Source organism: Gorilla gorilla, chromosome 14, assembly GCF_029281585.2.
Source record: "Gorilla gorilla gorilla isolate KB3781 chromosome 14, NHGRI_mGorGor1-v2.1_pri, whole genome shotgun sequence".
In the NCBI taxonomy this organism is placed as follows: Eukaryota; Metazoa; Chordata; class Mammalia; order Primates; family Hominidae; genus Gorilla; species Gorilla gorilla.
The window spans coordinates 102,550,831-102,573,583 of record NC_073238.2 but is presented as its reverse complement, the minus strand read 5'-3'; the positions used below and the strand labels follow the sequence as shown (position 1 = coordinate 102,573,583).

The window sequence follows — 22,753 nt, the reverse complement described above, 5'->3', positions numbered from 1 at the left end:
CTCCCTTTTATAAGTGAGAACAATCTGTATTTGATTTTCTGTTTCTGAGTTATCTCACTTAGGATATTGGCCTTCAGGTGCATCCATGTTGCTGCAAAAGACATGATTTTATTGCAATATATATAAATAAGTTTTAAAAATAAAAACTATAGCATAATCTGCTTTTTAAAAAATGGTGAAAGATATGGGCATGCAATTTAGAGAGGAGGAGATCTGAATGGCCAATAAAGATAAGAAAGTGCTAAGCTGAATAGAAACTGGAGAAATTAAGGCCACAATGAGGTACATTTTCAAACATATTATACTGGCAAATTTTAAATAGTCTGACAATACCAAGTGTTGGTGATGATGTAGACCAGAGAGAACTCTCATAATTCTGTTGTTAGGAGTAGAAGCTGATACAACCACTTAAAGAGCAATTCTGCAATATGTAATATAACACATTTTCACATTTATGAGAAGCAAATCTGGAGGATGCTGGAGGCTGGATTAATTCCCCCTTTTGATAGTTCAGTGGAGGGCCCCATTCAACTGGAAATGGCTAACCCGCACAGAGACAGTAAGGCTTTGGATAATGCCAGCATTCCTGGCAGGTGGGGCTTTTCATCTTGGTTTTCTGAATGCTTACACTCTATAGTGTAGTTCCTGCCCCTGGATATCTCTTGACAGTCCCTTGTTACTCAGAGAAAATAGATTTTTACTCCTTTGATATGCCCTTATTACTTAGAGAAAATAGTTTCTTATTCCCTTTAGGCAAATCTAATTGCCTCGCTGATGTTGCAGAAACCTGAATTTTCATAGAGATTTTCTCCTAATCACTTGCCCACACATTTCTCCACAAGACATCTAGAGAACCTGCCATTTCCTGCTTACCAGGTCTAATTAACTTGACAGTATCAATATATTAGACCAGCATAAGGCTTTCTGGAATGTCTGAACAATCAAGGCCTTTATGCAATATGTAAATTGTAGTAGAGAACAAGAGAATTAAGGCATTTGTACGGATGCCCTGATGGGAAATAAAAAGAATGCAGTCATCATATCGATAACCATAAATCAGGTGTCAGAGTTTGTGTTAATCTCTTTCAAAAAACATATAAAAGTTTTCCACAGCAGATATGATTGAGGTTACCACTAGGTTAAGGTTATGTTAATTTATATCATCTTCCATTATCCATCCAGAGTTTGTGGGGCACACAAAGCAGCAATCCTGAAACTATTAAGTCTTTGGATATGTTATAACTCTTTAGTATTCTACTTAGGATGTGGCTATTGCTTCTGATTAACTTGGCCAGGAGAAGTGGCCAATGGTTTGAAAGTACTCCCACTTGGACTTTGTTATGAAAGTTTTTGTTCCATACGGTGGGAAGCCAATATAAGGTTTCTGCAAGCTGATATGTACAGTCATGCATCAGTTAACAAATGGGAATACATTCTGAGAAACGCATCATTAGGTGATTTTGTTATGCGAACAACATGGAGTATACTTACACAAACCTAAGTGGTATAGTTCTGACTACACACCTGGGCTATATGGTATAGCATGTTGCTTCTAGGCTGAAAACCTGAATTTTAACACAATGGAAAATACGTGTGTATCTAAGCATAGAAATGGTACAGTAAAAATATAATTTTATAGCTTTATAGGAACACCATCCATTGTTGACTGAAACGTCATTATGACTGTATATTCATCCCGAGTATTCAGCTTAAAGCATGGAGAAAGGACAACACAGTGATACCCCAAACTTGTTTATCATGAGATGGGCTTGGACCGGGACTTCATTTATTACCTTGCCTCCATATGACCCCACTCTAAAAGGGTACTATGATTACATTTGGGATCCCTAGTATCAGTGCCAGGTAAGATCTTCTAACCAATATTTTTTTCAAATATCTATTAGTTACATTTCTCCTGATACATAATTACTTTGGTAAATTGCCATAGGTTCCATTGGAAAAGGTTCAGAAATATCTGTTATAAAAACAATGTTGGTACTGCAGGATCGTTCCTCAAGAAGGTCCAGTCTCTTTTTTAATGGATGATCTTATTGTCTAGGAATTATCCTAGGTACAGAAACTGGGAAAGGAATCATGATTTCCTCTTATAGCTGCCATCATGATTCTTCTCCTGAACAACTCTACCCGTTTGACATCTATAATCCAATCCAATATCTTTATTGGCTGCCTATCTGGCCCCTAGGAATACCATAGTTTATTAGCCACTGCTACAGATCCCTATAGGTAAGGTCCTTGATTGCTGTTTCAGGCTTGCTACACATGCTGGAATTAAACCCAACTTGTTTCTGACAAGGTGAGATGCTACCACTTGTCCTCTGCTTTACCAGAATATTATCATTCACATTTACACCAGTAAGCATGGGTTCATAGCTATATCTGTCAGAATACATTCTGGGCTATGGTGGACTGTCACCACCAACCTTTCTGAAGTTCCAGTACTCACTAGCATATTCCTCGTTTCCTTAGTGAAAGGAGTTTTCTGGGCCTTTTCTCTGGCCTTACATACTAAATCTATTCTATCATGCCTATATCTCTGTGCCTCTGACCTCTGTCTAAATACTCTGCCAAGACTGTTCTAGCAGGTCCACTCATTTACTGTAAGCCATTTGATCTTCAGGATTCAAATTTCCATTTCTGGCATCCTTACCAGGAAATTAAATCCTAAGTCATAAAAGAGTCTCTTTCCATATAAATTCACTCTCCCTAATACGGCCTTTTATTTGCATACCCCTGCTCTAATGTGTTTAAGAAGCACTCACTTGCATATCCTTCTGGTTACTTCTGGTAAATATTAGCAAAGTTCTGCAGATCCTTTGGTGAATGATCCATTTCCTTTCATTTCTTCATTTGGGCCATGTAGAGTCAATCTTAATTATTGGTCCAGAAGCAACGAGAACAGGAGACAGGTAAAACCTGAAGAGGGAAAACATCAACATACATGGCATCCTCTTCAGGGCTGGTCTTTGCATCATCTCCAGACTTTCGAGGCTATTCTAGTCAAGAAAAATGAAGGGATTGCTTCTATCAGCCTAAGCATTTACATGGACATGTGGATTCAAGGTTTATTAGTACATTCAACCAAAAGTCCCCATATATCCTCTCAGACTCACACTATTTTCTCATCTTTCTTATCAGGGTACTGATTTTGCCAATGTTGTGGTAAAATATTGAGCCTGATTTCAGCATATGCAGGGGAAGATGGCTCTTTTAAACAATGTGATTCAAGGTCTGGTTTTCATGGCAAAGTCTGAATTAATAATTGGATGACCTAAAACTATCTTTTCCTTTTTCAAGACTTCCATGAGAGTAACCCAAAGCTAGCCAACTTCACAGTCTTTCTAATTACCATTGCCCTGTATATTTCAACTCCTAGACATGTTGCACAAGCTAGTACTTCCATTTTAGGTATGTCCAATCTAATTAACCACAGGTGAGATTCTTAGTAATTATGAAGTTATAGTGTACCAAGAGCTATCACATTTATTTTATACAATAATGAAATCTTCATTCCCACCTGGGAGGCAAGCAATCATTCTAGAAACCCATCTTGAAGACTTTCATTCTAGAACCACTTCTGGTAACAAATTTGGACATAAATATTTCAATCAGGAAATAATCAGAAGTACTATGGAGGGAAATTAATATGGTTTGGCTCTGTGTCCCCACCCAAATCTCACCTTGAATTGTAACTCCCATAATCCCCACGTGTTGAGGAGGGGACCTGGTGGGAGGTGACTGGATCATGGGTGCAGATTCCCCCTGCTGTTCTCATGATAGTGAGTGAGTTCTCATGGCAGCTGATGGTTTTATAAGTATTTGACAGTTCCTCCTTCACAGGCTGTCTCTGTCCACCATGGGAAGAAGGTGCCTGTTTTCCCTTCTGTCATGATTGTAAATTTCCTGAGGCCTCTCCATTCATGAGGAACTGTGAGTTAATTAAACCTCTTCCCTTTATAAATTACCCACTCTTGGGTATGTCTTTATAGCAGTGTGAAAACAAACATACAGAAATGTTATATGAAATGGACAGAGAAGGAACCAAAGCCAATATTCCTGTGACTGGTTAACCACAGTGGGAAACTGGTTTCAGTTCCTCTAGAGACCCTTTTAAAAGCTGTATAGAATATACCCCAGCATTACTAATGTTCCACTTGTCTTTGGAGGGGCAGGAAAATATGCCCCTGCTTCCAAAGAATGTTCTTACACAGAAAGAACTGTCAATAGATGGCCACCCAGGAAAGATCAAGAATATGGGCAGAATGCCAATAGTATCTCCAGTTTCTGTTCAACAATGCAGTTTCCACTGGAGACTATTGGAGACCCCAATAGCTGATTCAAATGAAAAATTGGAATAGAAAAATATTTATTCTGTAATTTAAAAAAATGTTGCATAGATTAAAACTTCAAAGTAGTTACTTAACTGAAAAAGCTTATACAGTAAACACAAATTAGATCACTAGGAACCTTAAAGATACAGAGAAATTATGGTGTTTTGTCAAGCAATGTAGACTTTGGCAGTATATTTCCTATTAGGTTTGCAAGATATCTAAAACTGGTTGATTCTGAAAGTAATTATGAAAGTTTACCCCAATAAATATCAGATTCCCATGCTCCATATATTTAATCAAACTGACTATGCATTTATTTGTTAAAACTTGACATTGCCACAGATATTTTGTTCCTATTTTAATAATTTAAACATAGAAAAATTAATATTTATTCTGATTGATTACACCATATATTTTATGTTCTGGTTATATAACTGTTAGTTAATATAACAGTACACCAATTAATTATGTTTTCATAAAACAGTTAAAGAGTAAATAATTGAGGAATGCCTATTATGTAAAAACTTTAGTATTAAATACAAAAATAATTCAGACAAGAAACATATATTCTACATTTGTGAATGATCTTGAGGAGCTAAGTTTTTAAAAAGTAACAGAATGTAAATCAAAATTTAAAAATCACATGAACAGTTTTGACAGGAAGTAATCCTTTTGCCACTTATCAATATTAAAAACATAAAGTGAATTATACCATTTTGAATAACAATTTAATTACTCAGATATATTTATATTAGAAATTTTAAATAATTTTCTTATAAATTATCTAATTTGAATACTCTAGAATTCTATTCAAAATATAAAATCATATAAAAAAATTAGTAAGGTCTTTATTTAATGCTTCCTATATGGTTAGCATAACTCTACTGTAGCTTACTATTGACAACACTTTTAAATACCTTAATTTTTTTGTTCTTATTTTAAATGATGTTGTATATTTTACATTTTATATACACATTACATGCAATTTTTCTTACAACATATATTATTGTGACACAGCTAATAATCTGCATTAAACTTCAGAATTAGAACTAGAATTAGAATTAGAACCTATATATAGATATATTTATATTATATTATAGAAAATATATATAGCTATGTATTATACTATATGTCTATTATATTATATATCTCTTATAATAACTAGAATTAGAACTAGAACTTTTAGCTCTTTCAAATATTTGGCAATATCCATTTTAAGTTTTAAATATAGACAGTGCCTGAAATTAAATACAGTTATGTACCACATAATGACATTTTGGTCAATATCAGACCATATGTAAGATACTGGTCCCATAGATTTTAACGCTGTATTTTTACTGTACCTTTTCTATGTTTAGATATGCTTAGATACACACATACTTACCATTGTGTTACAGTTGCCTGCATTATTCAGTACAGTTACATGTGGTACAGGCTTAAGAGCAATAGGCTATACCACACAGCCTAAGTGTGTAGTAGGTTATACCATCTAGGTTTGTGTAAGTACACTCTATGATGTTCCCACAATGACAAAAATTGCCTAAAGCTGAATTCCTCAGAAAGTATCCCCACAGTTAATCAACATATAAATGTATATATAAACTGGTGTGTGTGTGTGTTTGTGTATACGTGTATACCTTGTGTTTCCAGGTTTAGGAAAGATTTTGGCCTATTGTGGTTTTTATTCTACAAATTAAAATATTTTACTTAACCTTTTAACATATAATTTTATAACGTGGCACAAATATAATTCAAAATAGTGATTGAGTTGTGAGGAAGATGTATTTACCAGGTTCTTATACTTTGCAAAGAGGAAATATATGATTTATTCATGAAAGATTTCCTCCCTTCATAAAGGCTGGTAAGAAAATTTTTTCACATATGGAGAAATTTTTAACATCCAGATGTATTTGTTTCTCATTAAATTCTGATTAGCTGAATAGTTTATAAGAGACAATGTTTAATTCAATCAACAAATCTTACAGACACTATTTTTGAAAAGTTCAGTTTGTGAATGACTTGTATTTCATGTCTCCAGAAAAGATAGTAATAGGTATTTTAAAATTAACTTTAATATATGTGTATAGTAAATAGATATTTTCCATTTTTATTAATAAAATCTTTTTTTTTGAAAACTAATTGAAGTCTTTGTTTCTTCTTAGTGAATTACCAAAGCAAAGCATACACATTATAAGCTAGCTATCCACATTTTCTCTATGGTAAACATTCTTCAAGTGTAAAGATGAGCATAACTGTGCCCTCCTCACGCCATTAGTCTTATCTCTGCCTTGTAAAGATCTCATTCTATAGGGATTTGACTAATGAAGTTTTGGTGCTGAGAAAATAATGGCTTCCTCAGAGCAGAGACTGCCAATTCAACCATATTGTGCTGAACTGTAGAGAACTGTGCCAAATTGTGTGTGTCTACTTCAGAAACAAGCTGTTCATTAAAAAGCAAAAGCAAAAAAAAAAAGGTAAGCAGCAAAACAACATCTTAAATAGCAGCTATGAAGTCCTGGCATGCCTTAAACATTTGATTTCTTTTCCCACAGTATCAAAACAGTGAATGTAACCATTTTTTTTGAGTATGAATAAGATTAATAAGCAAGCTATATTATCAATTTTATTATCAAACTACATGTAGAGAAATTAAGGTTTTTAAAAGCATCTTGCAATTTACAGTAGTACCTTCAGGTTCAACTATCTTCATTTATTCAAAAATAAAATATTTATTCCAGTGCAACTTTATGCCAGGCACCATGCTAGTCTCTGTGTATACTCTTACTTTCTCATTGTGTTTAAAAATATGTTTTGACATTTTAGATGAGATTTTCCCACATCAATTCAAACATAAATCAGAGTACTGTAATGTCTTGTGTTAAGATAATGTGGAATCTTGGAGACATTTTAGCCCTTGCTCTGACAAAGATTATCTCCTTGACCACATTCTAGCCAGGCTCCTCATCCTCTTCTGGACGAGGCCTCCACCTAGGCCAAACTCTCAACAGGAATGATTTTGTCCATCCCATCCCCCAACATTAAAAGACTTAAGCAAGCACTGACATCGCTTCTAACAGCTCAAGGTCATATTCCTAGGATGAACTTAGCCTCTCTTAATTTCCTAAGAAAGCTCTAGACTGCCAAAAGAATTTACCATTTGTTCTGGCCAACACCTGAAGATAGGTTCCTGAGAACCCTTCTTAAAGCCTTTACTAAAAAAGCTTTCAATTTTTGATATGGTTAGGCTTTGTGTCCCCACCCAAATCTCATTCTGAATTGTAATCCCCATAATCCCCATAATCCCCACGTGTCAAGGGGGAGACCAAGTGGAGGTAATTGAACCATCGGGGTGGATTCCCCCATGTTGTTCTGGTGATAGTGAAGGATTTCTCATGGGATCTGATGGTTTTTTAAGGGGCTCTTCCCCCTTTGTTAAGCACTTCTCCTCTTGTCGCCTTGTGTAGAAGGTGCCTTGCTTCTCCTTTGCCTTCTGCCATGATTGTAAGTTTCCTGAAGCCTCCCCAGCCATGCTGAACTGCGATTCAATTAAACCTCTTTCCTTTAAAAATTACCCAGTCTCAGGCAGTTTATTATAGCAGTATGAAACTGGACTAATACCATTGTGAAATCCTTCTTTTTTTATTGAGATGTGTGTGTATATATATATATCTTAAAACTAAGGAGTGTCTTTCTCACAGAACTGAAAGCAATTCCTTTGTGTGGGCATACAATCCTAACTTCTGTAATTGCCAGCCAGCAAACACAGCTGATCTAATCAGCATTTACACTGAGCAGCCCTTGGTAATTTTTCACTTCCCTGCCTTTCCAAGTCTCTGTTCACTCCCCTCTTTACTCCCACATACTCCCTTTAAAACTCCCAGGCACCTCTGTACAAATTGAACGTGAGTTCAGTTTACACTGAGTATACTCATAAGAGTATATTCCTGATTAAAATCTGTCCTTACCATTTTACTTAGTGTCCAGCTTGGTTTATCTTCGTCAGCTCCACTATCATGCCCTTTTTTTGGTTATTATTTTGTACATCTGTTGACAAATTAAGTAACAATGGGTTTAGGGACCATTTCTTATTTTTCTGGACCTCCCTTGCTTCTAATGCAGTTGTCAACGAATGGTATAATCTAAAGGCATAATTTTTGCATAAAAATTAAACCAATCAATTGAAAAATAAATTGAGGCAGAAAGGATTCAACAACCAAAATATTCATACAACAGAGTATTGCTAAATTGTTATAAATAATACACATTTATATTCATTTATTTTGATTTAATAGAACTCCATGGATCTTATAATACTTTTCTTCATCTTTTATATAACTTTTTGCATTATTGTTATGTTTCTTTAGTCATTTAATAAATTAATCGGTGTGTAATAAACATTCTACTTCTTCTATCAGAGAGATAGAAGATAAATTATGTCCTTAATTTTAAGGAGTTGGGCAAAGAGATTATACCTTCCTCCTCCAACAATCTCAAGATGAATTCAAGGCGATTTAAAACCAAGGCTTTTAGTATTCATATGCATTATATAGCTTTTATGACTATTGCCATGAAAATTAATTTCTTGAAAACTATTGTGTTATAAATTTGGTTTTTAATTTTCCAATATAAACATAAATGTACATAAAGTCTCAGATCATGATTAGTTTCCTAAACTGATATTATTTTTAAGGCCATTTTTGTTCTCTCTTACTCTTTTAGCCTTAAAATTTATATATAACCATTATTAATTGTCATCTAAATATTTTAACTTTCATTTTCAAGCTACTTGCTCATTTGCTCACAATTTAATATTTTTCCTAAACAGGTATTCCAAATAATTCAAAAATTAATGAGGTAGGCAAATAATTAGCTGACAATTTTTTCAAATTTATTTTATGAAAACACAATCACCCTTCCTCCTAATAGCTAGCATTAATTCATTTTATCTGTATTGCTAGCGAGTGGTTTCAAATATTCTTCTTTCATATTTAAACCAGAAACAATAAAGACCGTCTCCTATTCCTTCCATTGCATTTTTACTATTCTGCTGAATGACTTTTTGATTCTTTTTGTTTGTTTTGAGATGGAGTCTAACTCTGTCGCCCAGGCTGGAGTGCAATGGTGCCATCTCGGCTCACTGCAACCTCCGCCTCCAGGGTTCAAGCAATTCTCATGCCTCAGCCACCCAGGTAGTTGGGACTACAGTTGCCCACCACCACCCTTGGCTAATTTTTGTATTTTTAGTAGAGAGGAGGTTTCACCATGTTGGCCAGGCTGCTCTCGAACTCCTGAACTCAAATGATCCACCCTCCTCGGCCCCCCAAAGTTCTGGGATTACAGGAGTGAGTCACCGTGCCCTGTTGACTATTTGATTCTTGCATTTTTGTTGAGATCATCTATTCATGTGCCTTTACCATCATCTTTTTTTTTGTTAGAACTTTATAGAGAATATTGATGACAACCACTTCTGTTTCAAACTATTTTCCAGATCGTTCTTTAAGATCTGTTAAATCACGTAAATGTACAATTTTTTTTTCTATAACATGCTCAAATGTATCAGTCATAGACCTTAGATTTTTTTGTGTGGTCTCTTTGTCTAGAATAGTCTGTGAAGGCAGAAAATATTCTTTATATTTTCTTCAAATTGCACTATATTTGTTTTAGAATGCTTAATCCATTTGGAACTTATTAAACTGTGAGGTGAGAATCTATTTTTTAAAATTATTATCTTTATGCTTTTCTTTAAGTAATCCTTTCCTTTTATATTCCTATTATTTAGTTAAGTTTTATTTTTGTGCTTCCTAAATTGAAGATTTAATTAATTCATTTTCAGTTGTTGACTTCTGGATTATTATTCAACCTGCCACCAGACCATACATATACTATAATTCTGGCTTAAATTATTTTTGAAAATAGAAATAATACTTGAGATTCTGTGTGTTCAACACAAGCTTAACTTCCAAGGAATTTCATATCATCTATCATTATTTAACTTATGTTAGTTAATGATAGTTAATAACTATCATTAGTTAACTTTTACTATTAACTAATAGTAAAAATGTTATTTAAAATCACTAAAATGATTGCTATCATTTTAATGCATATGGCAAAAAAAAATCTGCACAATTTCTACTTTAGTAATTTATTGATATTTATTTGGTGGTCTCAGTCATGAAAAATTGTACAAACACATATTGAACCAAAAATTAGTGTATTTTCTCTTTTAAAATGTAGTTAGTAAACATGTTTCAATATCCTTATTTGGCTCTTTGTCTGTCTCCTTTTCCAAAGAACTTCTTTCAGCTGTACCCCTTAAAAACATCAAATATTTAAATTATAATAATAATTGCTGTTAACTAGAGTTTAATCATTATGTACTATTTTGAAATAAATTTAAAATTTATTATTTTAATTTGTTTGTAATAACTGGTTTCAATGCTCAGTTAAATTTATTTTATACTGTAGCCTCTTGATTCTTCCGAATGTAACATCTATTTCTCCCCTGCTCAGGAAGAGTATGTAGCTAGTGTTTTAAAAATATCAAGACGCATTTTATGTATGTCAAGATATATTTCTGCCGCTTTTAAATACAGAGGCACAATTTTACTAGCTAATTATGAGTCACATTTGCTTACTGTCTAAATTATTTTCTCTTCAGGCATACAATGTTACGGAGAAATTTGAGACCTTCCTGATTTTTTTCTTTTGGACTATCAATGTTCTTATTTTTTTTTTCCTGTTTAAATAAAATGGGTATATATGACTTTGGTATCTTTGAACATTAATTTTCCTGGTTTTTGCCATACTCTCATATTATTACTAGCTTTTGCATAGGCTGATTGCTTCTATTTCAGTTGTTATTGTATCTTTCTTAAATCTCAACTACCAAAAGCAACATTATATGTCTTTCATCAATATGTATTGCTTTCTGTCTTTTTATAAACCTTTGCCAATGTCCTCTGCAACAGAGAAAAATCATCAAATCTCTCCTACAAATCACTTCCTTGACTTTCTGCAGGGACAACTCTGCTTTTTGATGGCTATAATAAATATCAATAATTTGATTTTATGTATATTGACTTTATAGCAGTTTTCCAGATCTTTCCCAATTCTTTTTACTTGGCCCCTTATAAAATATCCTATTATTTTTATTTATTATCTTGTGGTTTTATGTTGTTTTATAGTGTTTTTTAATATTTATTTTAAAGCAGCCCGGCGTGGTGCTTCAACACTTGTAATCCCAGCACTTTGGGAGGTGGAGCTGGGCAGATCACGAGGTCAGGAGTTTGAGACCAGCCTGGCCAATATGGTGAAACCCCATCTCTACTAAAAATACAAAAATTAGCCCGATGTGGTGGCACGCACTTTTAGTCCTTGCTACTCAAAAGGCTGAGGCAGAAGAATTGCTTGAACCAGGAGGCGGAGGTTGCGGTGAGCCAAGATTATGCCACTGCACTTCAGCCTGGATGAAAGAGCGAGATTCCTTCTAAAAAATATATATATATTATATATATACATATAATATCTATTATATATATATTATATATATTATATTTTATATATATTATATATATTTTACATATATAATATATTTTATATATATATTATATATATTTTACATATATAATATATTTTATATATAATATATATATTTTATATATTATATATATTTTATATATTATATATATATTTTATATATATATTTTATATATATTAAAGCAAAAGCAAATGCTTTCCATTTTTTTCTCTACCATCCATCTTCAATATTTCTTCTCCTTTGCTAAGTTTACACAAATTTTAACTGACTCTATGTTAGAACTGTGTGTATTTGTATTCTTGTGTCATTGGTTTTGGGGGTTATTTGCATTGTTTTTGATTTTACTGTTTTTTCTTGCTACTCAATTTAGACATGGAATGGACTCCAGATCTAAGACATAAACTATTTAATAATATTCTCTTTTTCTTGTTATCTGCCTGTGTGCTATAGCAAAGTTTTTCCTATATCTTACACAGAGAAGATTTGTAATTTATATAATGATTTTAATAATCCAAAGAGTGAGTATAGCTGTTAAAATCCATGAGTCTCAACAGGGGAATATTATTTGCCACACTGCAACTTTTAAATTTCTTCTTTTGTTTAAACCAACAAGCAAAGAGCATAGCATAGTGGAGAGTTCACACTGCCTGGATGTGAAGCCAAACTCCACCATCTAGTAGTGTAGGGCCTGGAGAAAGTTTCCTCTTTTCCCTCTGCTTTACATTTCCTAATATACTAAATGGGGATAAACATAGTTAGTTACTATATCATTGCACTGTGGTGAGATTTGAGTTAATATACATATGCAAAGTGCTTTGAATAGACTCTGCTTAGAAAAAGTGCTCTTATTTGCCACTATTATAATTATTTCCATTATTAGCAATATTTTTAGGAAGAAATAAGCATTTTCCTATATCTGACATTTTGTATCATTTCCCTTAATTGGCAAGTTCAAGATCACTCTTATGTCCAGTTCCTTTTCCGGGTTAAGCTCTTATCACACCACAAGGACTCTGCTGGGTATAGGGGCGTATCACTTCAGGGACTGTTCAGTGCCTTTGCCAAATACTTCTGATTTTAGAAACAACCATTAGCGAATTCAAATGAAGTTTTTCCCCTCTTCTCCACTACCAGTGTTCACTTTCTGACTTAATCACTCCAAACTAATTTATTCCAGTGATGTTCTTTAGGGTTCTAGAACATGTATTTGATAGCAATGCTATATTTTTTTCCCTGAGAAGTCACACATCAGAGCTTTCAATTGAATAATGCAGGATATAGAAAGAATTCCTCAGTTTTTGACATATAGACAAATGGCACTTTTATATAGCTTAGCACAATCCTAGAGTTTTCAGTGTTTTTTGTTTTCTGTTCATATTATACATAACGCTGTGGATCTATGGATATGGGAGAGGGAGCAATCAGTGGAGAAGTCAGTTAGATACTGTGTTCATCACGTGAACTTTCTGCCCACAAGTCTGAACAAACGTAATTACGTATTCCTTTATATATCTAGAGTATCAGGAATGTTCTGTCATATTGTTTTCCAATGGTATATTATGTTCTCAGTAATATAATGTTACTTATCCTACTTATCGATCCATTTGGCAAATGTTTACTATATATCTAATCTATGCAGTGAATGAAAAGTCTCTAGATTAATGGAGTTCTCTCCAGTAGAGAAACTTTCATATACTGAGGGGAGGCAACCAATATAAGCAAATATTCACATGCAAGGCAAGCACAGATTGAAATAGCCCTTAAAGGAAATAAAAATAAATGCTCTAATAGAGAGTAAAAGCGGATTCAACTAGCGTGGTCAAGAAGCTCTTTGTAGAGATAATATTTCAGCCTATACTTCAGAAATGATAAGAAGTTGGTATTGTTTAGAACTGGGGAATCTGAGTTGGAGGGAGTAAACTCATTTGAGGAGGTGTAAACTACAGTATAGAGTTTGAATTGCTCAGCATCTTAGCTATGATGTGGAAGAATTTTAAGCAAAAATGCTTACAGTTCTGGTTTGAATTTTGAACAGATCATTCTGCTTGCAGCTAGTGTATCTATAAAGTATATTTATTATGTACTGAGGAAGGGAATAGAAGCAGTTAGACCTCTTGGGAGACTTACTGATGAAAAAAACACTGGACAGGTTACAGGTTTAAAATCAGTTCTTATATAACTAAATGTATCTGACAACATGTAGATACTTAGCTTCCTACTGGTACATCAAGCAAGCATAGCCCACATAAACAACAATTTAAATACTTATTTTTGTCAGAAATTGATTAATATTGTTTATATTACTTTCTTTTTCTTGTTTTTTTTTTCCCTAATTTGTTTTCTCTTTATTTCCTTTTAATATGCAGGCATAATCTCGGAAAGACAAACAAGCAGAACCTCATTTTTCTTTTAAGCAAAATATATTAATTATGCTTACAATAATAGAAATCAATGGATGTAAAAAATAGTCATTAGTGCACATCAAATGTCCTTTTAACCATTGTTAAGCTTTTCCAATTTTATGTAAAAATATTATTAAATAGTACTTTATAGTACTTTATAAATGTACACAAATTACCCAAAGAAAATCAATACAACTTGATGTACCACCTGTGTTTACAGAATCTGCTAATTTCTAGTATTTTGAGAAACACTAATTGTTAAAAATAAGAAAACTCTTCTTACTGTATTTTTCATATTTATACCACAAAAGTGCTCTCCTTTTCCATTTTTTATTTTTGAAAGACAAGCCTGAAATTCTGGTGTATATAATAAACAGTGATCGTTAAATCAGTCCTTATATCTTTATTTCTGAAAGTAAATTTCACGTCATAGAGCATTTTTTATGCCTTTGCTTGAATTTTTTCTAGAGGAATTACATCTACATTTTCAAATTTTGCTTTTGCATTCTCATACTGCATTCTCCAGGGTAATGTTTTTAAAGCATTAATCTGATAATATTCCTCACTTGCTTAAATCCTGCCATAATTTGCCACTGCAATTAAAATAAATTGTAAATCCCATAATAATTTTCACTTCCCCAACCTCATTTATCATTATGCTTCTCAATTTAACTATGATCCAGGGATATTAGTTTGCTTCTTGCCTGTTTCTTGAACACTTTCAACCCTGATCCAGGTTCTTTGTTGACTGAATTCTTTCACTCAGACTAAAAGTGTAAAAATTCCACATTGACAGCTATCAGGAGGTTGGCCCCTCAAGAAAGATAACTTAGCTTTAAGTGTCAGCCTTTGGTGTTACATTGCTCATCTAATGCCAATAGCCCTATTTACTAGCCTTTTCCTTATTCTACAGATATGTTCATTTATAACTTTATTTGAATGACATCTTCTCAGAGGGATTTTCCCTGGCCACCCAAATAAAAAGGCACCACACTTCATGTTCTACCTACCCTAGTGCCTTGTTTTGTTTCCTTCATGTACTTATTAATATCTACATTTATATTTTTCTATTTACATTCAGATATACTTATTTCTTGTCCTACAGCAGGGAAAACTCAGTAAGCATAGAGCGTTGGTCAGCCTGATGCATTACTATATCCACAACATCAAGGATGGGGCTCAGAGAGACTTAGGTGCTTAATAAATATTTGTGGAAAGTTGAATGGAGGAAGGGAAAAAAATTCTATTTATGATCACACTGTGAAATTGGAATTGGTAATTTTTGAAAAAATATACATCCAGATCAGAAGTGTGCAAACTTTTACCTGTGGGCTAGTCATGACTGCAGCCCCATTTTGAACAATTTTTATTTATTTATTTATTTATTTTAGACGGAGTGTTGCTGTGTCACCAAGGCTGGAGTGTAGTGGCATGATCTCAGCTCACTGCAACCTCCACCTCCCAGGTTCAAGCAATTCTCCTGCCTCAGCCTCCTGAGTAGCTGGGATTACAGGTTCATGGTACCACACCCGGCTAATTTTTGTATTTTTAGTAGAGGTAGTGTTTCACCATGTTGGCTAGGCTGGTCTCAAACTCCTGACCTCAAGTGATCCACCTGCCTCGGCCTCCCAAAGTGCTGGGATTACAGGTGTGAGCCACCTTACCCAATGGATTTTGTACATTCTAGAGAGCAAAGAATAATTTTTATAATTTCAAAGGTTCAAAAATAAACAATGAAGAATACAGGGGAGACAGTATGTAACTAAAAACGCTTAGAATATTTACTGTCTGGCCCATACAGAATGAGTCTGTTGACACTTTTCTTGATTAAGTCCTCACTGAACCAAAGTGTTATCTGAATAGATTTGGATTACGTTCTGCTTCAATTTCCTCCTAAGAAAAAACGGAAATTGGATTGAAAAAGCATCTTAATTTCCTTCCGTTTTGACTATTGAAAGTTCTTCAGAATGGAAAAAAAATAAAATAAATGTAGTTAATCACACCTACTTTCCTCATTTTTCTAGAGGATGGGGTCAGGAATGAGAAAGTGTAAGTGTAAATAGATACGAGAATTTATAAAGGACAATACACAAAGCAACGCCTTTCTCCAAAACAGCTGAAGAAATACAATCACTGTTTTGCACTTCAGTGAAAGAAATACATCATCAAAAGACTACTCAAGGAAAATGAAAATCTCACTTTCTGAATCTTTGACATACACACCCAAGTTGTCAACATATAAATAATGTAATTATGAAAAAAGCCAGTGATCAATTATAATAACATTTTCATGAAGGTAAAAATCATGGATCTAGTGCCAGTCTACCTGACTTCCAATCCTGGCAGCACCAGTTGCTAGATATTTGTCTCTGAGCATGCTTATTGTCTCTGTATCTCCACTTTATTCATCTTTGAATTACTAATAATAGAGTTTCTACCACAGAGAAATGTCAGAGGGTGAAATGAGTTAATATGTTTAAACTGCTTAGGCAATGATTGGCACAGCATATGTACTATGATATATCGGTTAAATAAAAGAATTTCAGTGCAGCTTTATTCCATTTTTTTCATATTCATTAGGTAATAAATCGCATGGTAAATAAAACAGTGCTACAGTCAGATTTTCTCATATTTCTGTGACGTACATGCTAAATGGAGGTTGCATAAGAATTAACCTTATATTGAATTCCACAGCTCATTCATTGTGTGAGATAATGTATTTGTTTTCAAATTATTTTGTCATTGTTAGAAAGAAAAACTCTGCCTTTTCATTCCTATAAATATCAAACTGAAAACTTAATTTTACTTTTAAAATGATTTTATTTTAATACATGAAAATAAAAGAGAATAAGCAGGCACTTATTGGTCACAATTGCTCTTTAAGCTACAGGAAGCATTTAAGCTTCCTGGAAGCCATTTACCCACATTTAACCATTTAAGCTACAGGAAGCATGACAAAGAACAGATCCATAAAATATGCACAAGGGAGAATATTTCTAATATTATAAATAATAATATGCTCCAAATGCTGTTTCTTCTTCTTCTTTGTTGTTGTGATTGCTATGTTCTTAAATCTTTATCTGGCTTTAAACAATAAAATTGTAAAATGAAGCAACAGAACAGTCTATCTAGACCCACTCCCTTTTCATTCCTATTCCTAAACCTATTAGCCTAACTCTGCAGTCTGATGATGCCAAATTTAATCTCTAAACTGGAGTCCCCATTTTTACCTGTATGTCCAACTTTCTTTATGACCTCTCAAATTTAACAACTCCACAACCAAATTCTTAAATTTCTCCCTAAAGTCTTGTTTTAGTTTTGCACATAATACTCCCTAGTGGAACATTCTTTCAGTTTCTTAAAACGAACACTCTAAATGCCATTGTAGAGAAGCCCCAGAACTCTGTTATTGAGAATTAGACAGTGGAACCTGACTGCCTGGACTGGAATCCATGAGCTGTCAAGTATAAGCATCTGACTGGGGCAAGATACCGTTCCTCTACATATCTTAATTTCGTCATCTGTAAAATGAGAAAAATAATGAGTTCTACCATTATTTTCTAATACTATATTTTCTTTATAAAATTAAATTAGATAATACAAGTAAAACAAAACAGTGATAGGTTCATCACTGTTTGTTAAATTTATATCTCTTGATTCACTTCCTTCCCTCATAGCCCACTTCATACCCATAACCAAATCCTGTTGGAAGTACCTTCAAGATACCACAGAATCTCACAATTTTTATAACATCCTGTGCCATTTTATTGTCAAGCAATAGCCTTTTACCCAGGCTTTTGCTTCCACCCTTAATCTGAGTAGTCTCCTCTGCTCAAAACTTTCCAATGGTTTCCATATTTATTTTGCATAAAATCTGCAGTCATTATAATGCTAACGGAAAACTACAGAGCTAGGTTCCAATTGCCCCTGTGATCGTATCTTCTACTGTACCCTCCTCTAGCTCATTCAGCTTCAGATGCATGGACCTCCTCTTGGTTCTTAAGCCCTCCTGACACACTGATGCCTCAAGGATCTTTCCCTTGCCCTTTCCTTTACCTTTATTTACAAGACCCATTTTGTGTCCATCTCCTTAAGTGATTATTCAAAAGCCTCTTCTCAATGAGGTCTCCATGACTCCTTTTAAAAATTACACCACACACAGACAGACAGACACACACACACACACACCCTATGCACCTTACTTGCCTTGTTCTTCTCAGTGACATTCATTACTATCTGATACACTACATATTTCAATTATATATTTGATAGTGTCCATATAATCCAATTAGAATATAAGCATCATGAAGGCAGTGAGTTTTGGTCGGCGTTTTTGTTATTGTTGGATTCATTTCCTGCTCTATTTACAATGCCTTGCAAAAATTAGGTACTTAAAATATACATGACAAATAAATGAATGAATTAATAGTCAACAGGCAACCTGTAGGTTTATTCAATCATAATATATGTATTTACTACATATAATTTACTCTCTCTCTCTCTCTATATATATATATATGTATATAATTACTACCCAATAGGCCCTAAGACTTGCTTTCACATACCTCACAATGTACCCCTGAGAGAAAATAGTAAAACATGCTAACATATTTCCACAAATGTCAGATAGTAGATTCTAGTATTTGATCCATATTAGTTGTGCTAAAGCACATAGAAAATAAATGAAAAAAATATTTTATATTTTGCACACACACATTTACATATATTTGTGTATGTGGACCTCTTTCAGAGATGCATATACATTTTTATATGATAACAAATGATCTTTGGCTTTCAAGTTTCTTTCTCCTCTCTTTATTGTTTTGTTGTTTTTTTCTTGTTTTATCCATTGACACCACTGACATTTCTCCTACTGCCACCCCCCTACCCCACCACCACATAACCCTCTGCAACAAGTTAAGTGAATATTTATTACTGTTATAAGAAGACTCAGGACAAAAGAAAGTCAAAAATTTGCTCCTTTAGAGGTTACAGGTGGTGAAAAGCAGGTCTATTACACTTTTATGTGTTGTTCTATGAGAATAGATAGAAATTATGAGTGATCAGAGATTGCTATAAGAAGATGGAAGTACATTGTTAGAAACTAATTGTTACCCAGGGGTTCCAGGTACCAAAACCTAAAATGCTCAGAGATTATAGATTTCAGATTAATTGGGGCAATATAAGCAGCATCTGTCTCTCTGTTACAGAATGAAATTTCAACTTTGTTAAATAACTGGAGTTCATATCATTCTCAGGAGATGTCTGAGCTATTCATCAAGGAAGCTGAAATCATCAGAATAAAAAGAACAATTATGATAAGGTGAAACAGAAAAAGAAATTCAGACAGGAAAAAAATCAAATTAAAACGGTTGAACATAAAAATATAATATCAGGAAATTCACATCCCTAAATCAGGAAGATTTTATGTAGATGTAGCCAAGCTCTTCAATGGCACAACAGTGGGCCATGAAATCTGACAGAAGACAGGTACCAAGTTCAGAGGCATGATTCTAAAGCACATTCCTTATATTTTCCTATGTCTTGAGGAAACCTTAAGGTGGTTACTGAATGACCTATGTAGTGATTCTTAAGTCATAGAAATGTACATTGCTATTGTCACTAGAAATAAGACTTTAAAATGCAGGAACTATGAAATCTCTGATTATTAAATAATATAATAAATGTTAAAATAAAATGATAAATATATTATTTAATAATATAAATATAATAATTTATATTATTATATAATATAAAAATGACTTTTTAACACCGTTTGTCTAAGCACACACACTATAAAAATATTAAGAAAAAAATTTTTACCATTATTAAAAGTAATGCTCCCTTATTTTCTTTGTTCTTGCCCATATACATACACTTATATAGTTAACATACACGTGTCTGGGTGCACCCATTGATACATACATATACAGTGGTGTGTATAATGTGACAGAAAATATGTATTATCTATAGAGAATACATACATCCACTATCATATCAAAATTATTTAAGGAGTAAAAGTCCGCATGGCTTTATTTTAGGACAATGTTCCTCTTAGTTGACAAGTTAGGGAGAAAAAGGCATAGTAGAATTCCAACTTTTATTTTCACCTCCAACCAGGGAACAAGAACCGATATTTACTGAGTACCTACTATCTATCAAGCCTGTAGCTATTTTACCTGATTTTATCAATCAGGGTCCAATCAAGAAAGCAAAAGAAACATCAGAAATTTTAAGAGAACTATTAATGTAAAAAAGTTAAACTAGTGTTGGAAAACTGGAAAAGAAAAATGAACACAGGTTAACACAGTCATAGCAAGTTTAAGAACCAAATATCACTCCTAAAGCTGGAATAATTTAAGATTATTAGAAACTAGAAGCTGGGAGGTATCCCATGGATCTGTGGCTCTTACCTCTGGGGGGATGGCGATGGCATTGTCCAGCTGGTGCCGAGAATACGAAAAACGCTAGAATGGGAATTAGTAAAAAGTTGAAGGGATATTGCAGAGGCAATGTTGACAAGCATAACAAACAAACAGGGCATGTCTTTTCTTTTTCATCTTTCCATCTCTTTCTATGTCTCCCTGTCGGTAGAATATCGCAAGGAACCAGTTGTTGAATGAGAAACTGAGGTTTCCATAGTCCAAATCCCAGCAACACAAAACGGAGTTTAGAAAGCCAAGTTCAGGCCAGGAGCGGTGGCTCATGCCAATAATCCAAGCACTTTGGGGGACCGAGGCGGATCACTTGGTGTCAGGAGTTTGAAACCAGCCTTGCCAACCTGGTGAAACCCTGTATCTACTAAAAATATAAAAATTAGCCGGGCATGATGGCGGACGCCTGTAGTCCCAGCTTCTCGGGAAGCTGAGGCAGGAGAATCACGTGAACCCGGGAGGCGGAGCTTGCAGTGAGCCGAGATCGCGCCGCTGCACTCCAGCGTGGGTGATAGAGCAAGACTCCATCTCAAAAAAAATTAAAAAAAAAATAAAAAAGCAAGCCAAGTTAAGAGTGAAAGTCAATAGCTTAATAACTGGCATACTGATTAAGTATGCAATTTTAACTTGCAGGTGTTTGAAGATTCACTTATGTTGTTACTTCTCCAGTAATGGCTACTAGCAATGTTCCATCAATCCTCCCAGCTTTACCAGCTTTACCACTGGGTAGCTGAGTTCCTTAATGGCATCTCAGTTTAGTTCTATACATTTCAGGTAGTTAAGATTATTGAAACAGATACTTTTAGATCTTACAGAATTGTCATTTTGTTTCATATTTCAAATTCTCATTTTTTTCAAAGCTTTCCTTTCTTAGCATCAATTCCCCACAACCCACCAGTGCAAACTAAACAGAGGGAGAGCAGCCTGGAGCATGATGGGAGTCAAAATCTGCTCCTTCTCATGCCCTCCTTTCTCCCTGTGGTTCCCATTCAGATTGTGGAAGGGAAGCTCTTGAGGGAAAACAAACATCATCTCCTTCTGTGGCTCTCTGTAATAAATTTGAGGTCTGCTCCTTGTTGACTCATAATGACTGTTCTATGGCTTCATTCTGTATGGCTTCAGTGAACTGTTGGTGGACTGATGATCATAAGAGAGCCCTGATAATAAAAGCTGAATCCTTACTCTTCTAACCAGGTATTATTGGCTCATTGACAGTTTGAACAAATGTCTGACCACTCCAGTGGGAAGGGCCACGTCAAATTAAGTGGCAAATTCAGAGACACCTGTGTTTTAGCTCTCTGCTTGTTTTGTCACCCATAAACCTATAGTTACTCCCCTTTATGACCTACAACCCTGAATCCTGTGGAGGAGAGATGGATCGATTATTTGTGACTTTTCGTGATTGAGGTTTGGTGGTAGGTGCTCTTGCTCTCCTTTCTCCTGGCCACCTGCCTGCCGAGTCTTCTCCACATTTTTGTTCATATCTGGAAGCTTATTTGGTAAATAAGCAAACATTCAACCAGGGAGTAAAGATCTGACTCCTTATGCAGTCTGTTACAGACTTCATGATATCGTCTCTTGATATTTTGACCCCTTATAGTAGGAAATGTGAGGGAATTGCTTCTTTTTATCAACTGTGCCCCACACAAAGGCTGTCCCTAGCCCTTTATGATTTTTTTAAAATTTCTCCTAATGCTATCCCTCCTCTAGACCCCCCCACCCCCTGACAGGCCCCAATGTGTGATGTTTCCCTCCCTGTGTCCACCATGTGTTCTCATTGTTCAACTCTCACTTATGAGTGAGAACCTGTGGTGTTTGGTTTCTGTTCCTGTGTTAGTTTGCTGAGAGTGATGGTTTCCAGCTTCATCCATGTCCCTGCAAAGGACATGAATTCATCCTTTTTTATGGCTGCATAGTATTCCATGGTGTATATGTGCCACATTTTCTTTATCCAGTCTATCATTGATGAGCATTTCGGTTGGCTCCATGTCTTTGCTATTGTGAATAGTGCTGAAATAAATATACATGCAC

General features: G+C 34.4%; 1 long non-coding RNA gene across 1 annotated transcript in view; it reads right to left on the bottom strand.

Annotated features, from left to right (window-relative positions):
- LOC109029281 (uncharacterized) overlaps nucleotides 1-21,643 on the bottom strand; it is a 211,155-nt gene extending 189,512 nt beyond the window's left edge. The window contains exons 1-2 of the long non-coding RNA XR_010130691.1: nucleotides 20,702-21,643; nucleotides 2,781-2,934 (exon numbers count right to left, since the gene is read on the bottom strand). This is a non-coding gene — a long non-coding RNA (uncharacterized lncRNA). The remainder of the gene's footprint in view (nucleotides 1-2,780; nucleotides 2,935-20,701) is intronic.
- Between the last annotated feature and the right edge of the window lie 1,110 nt (nucleotides 21,644-22,753).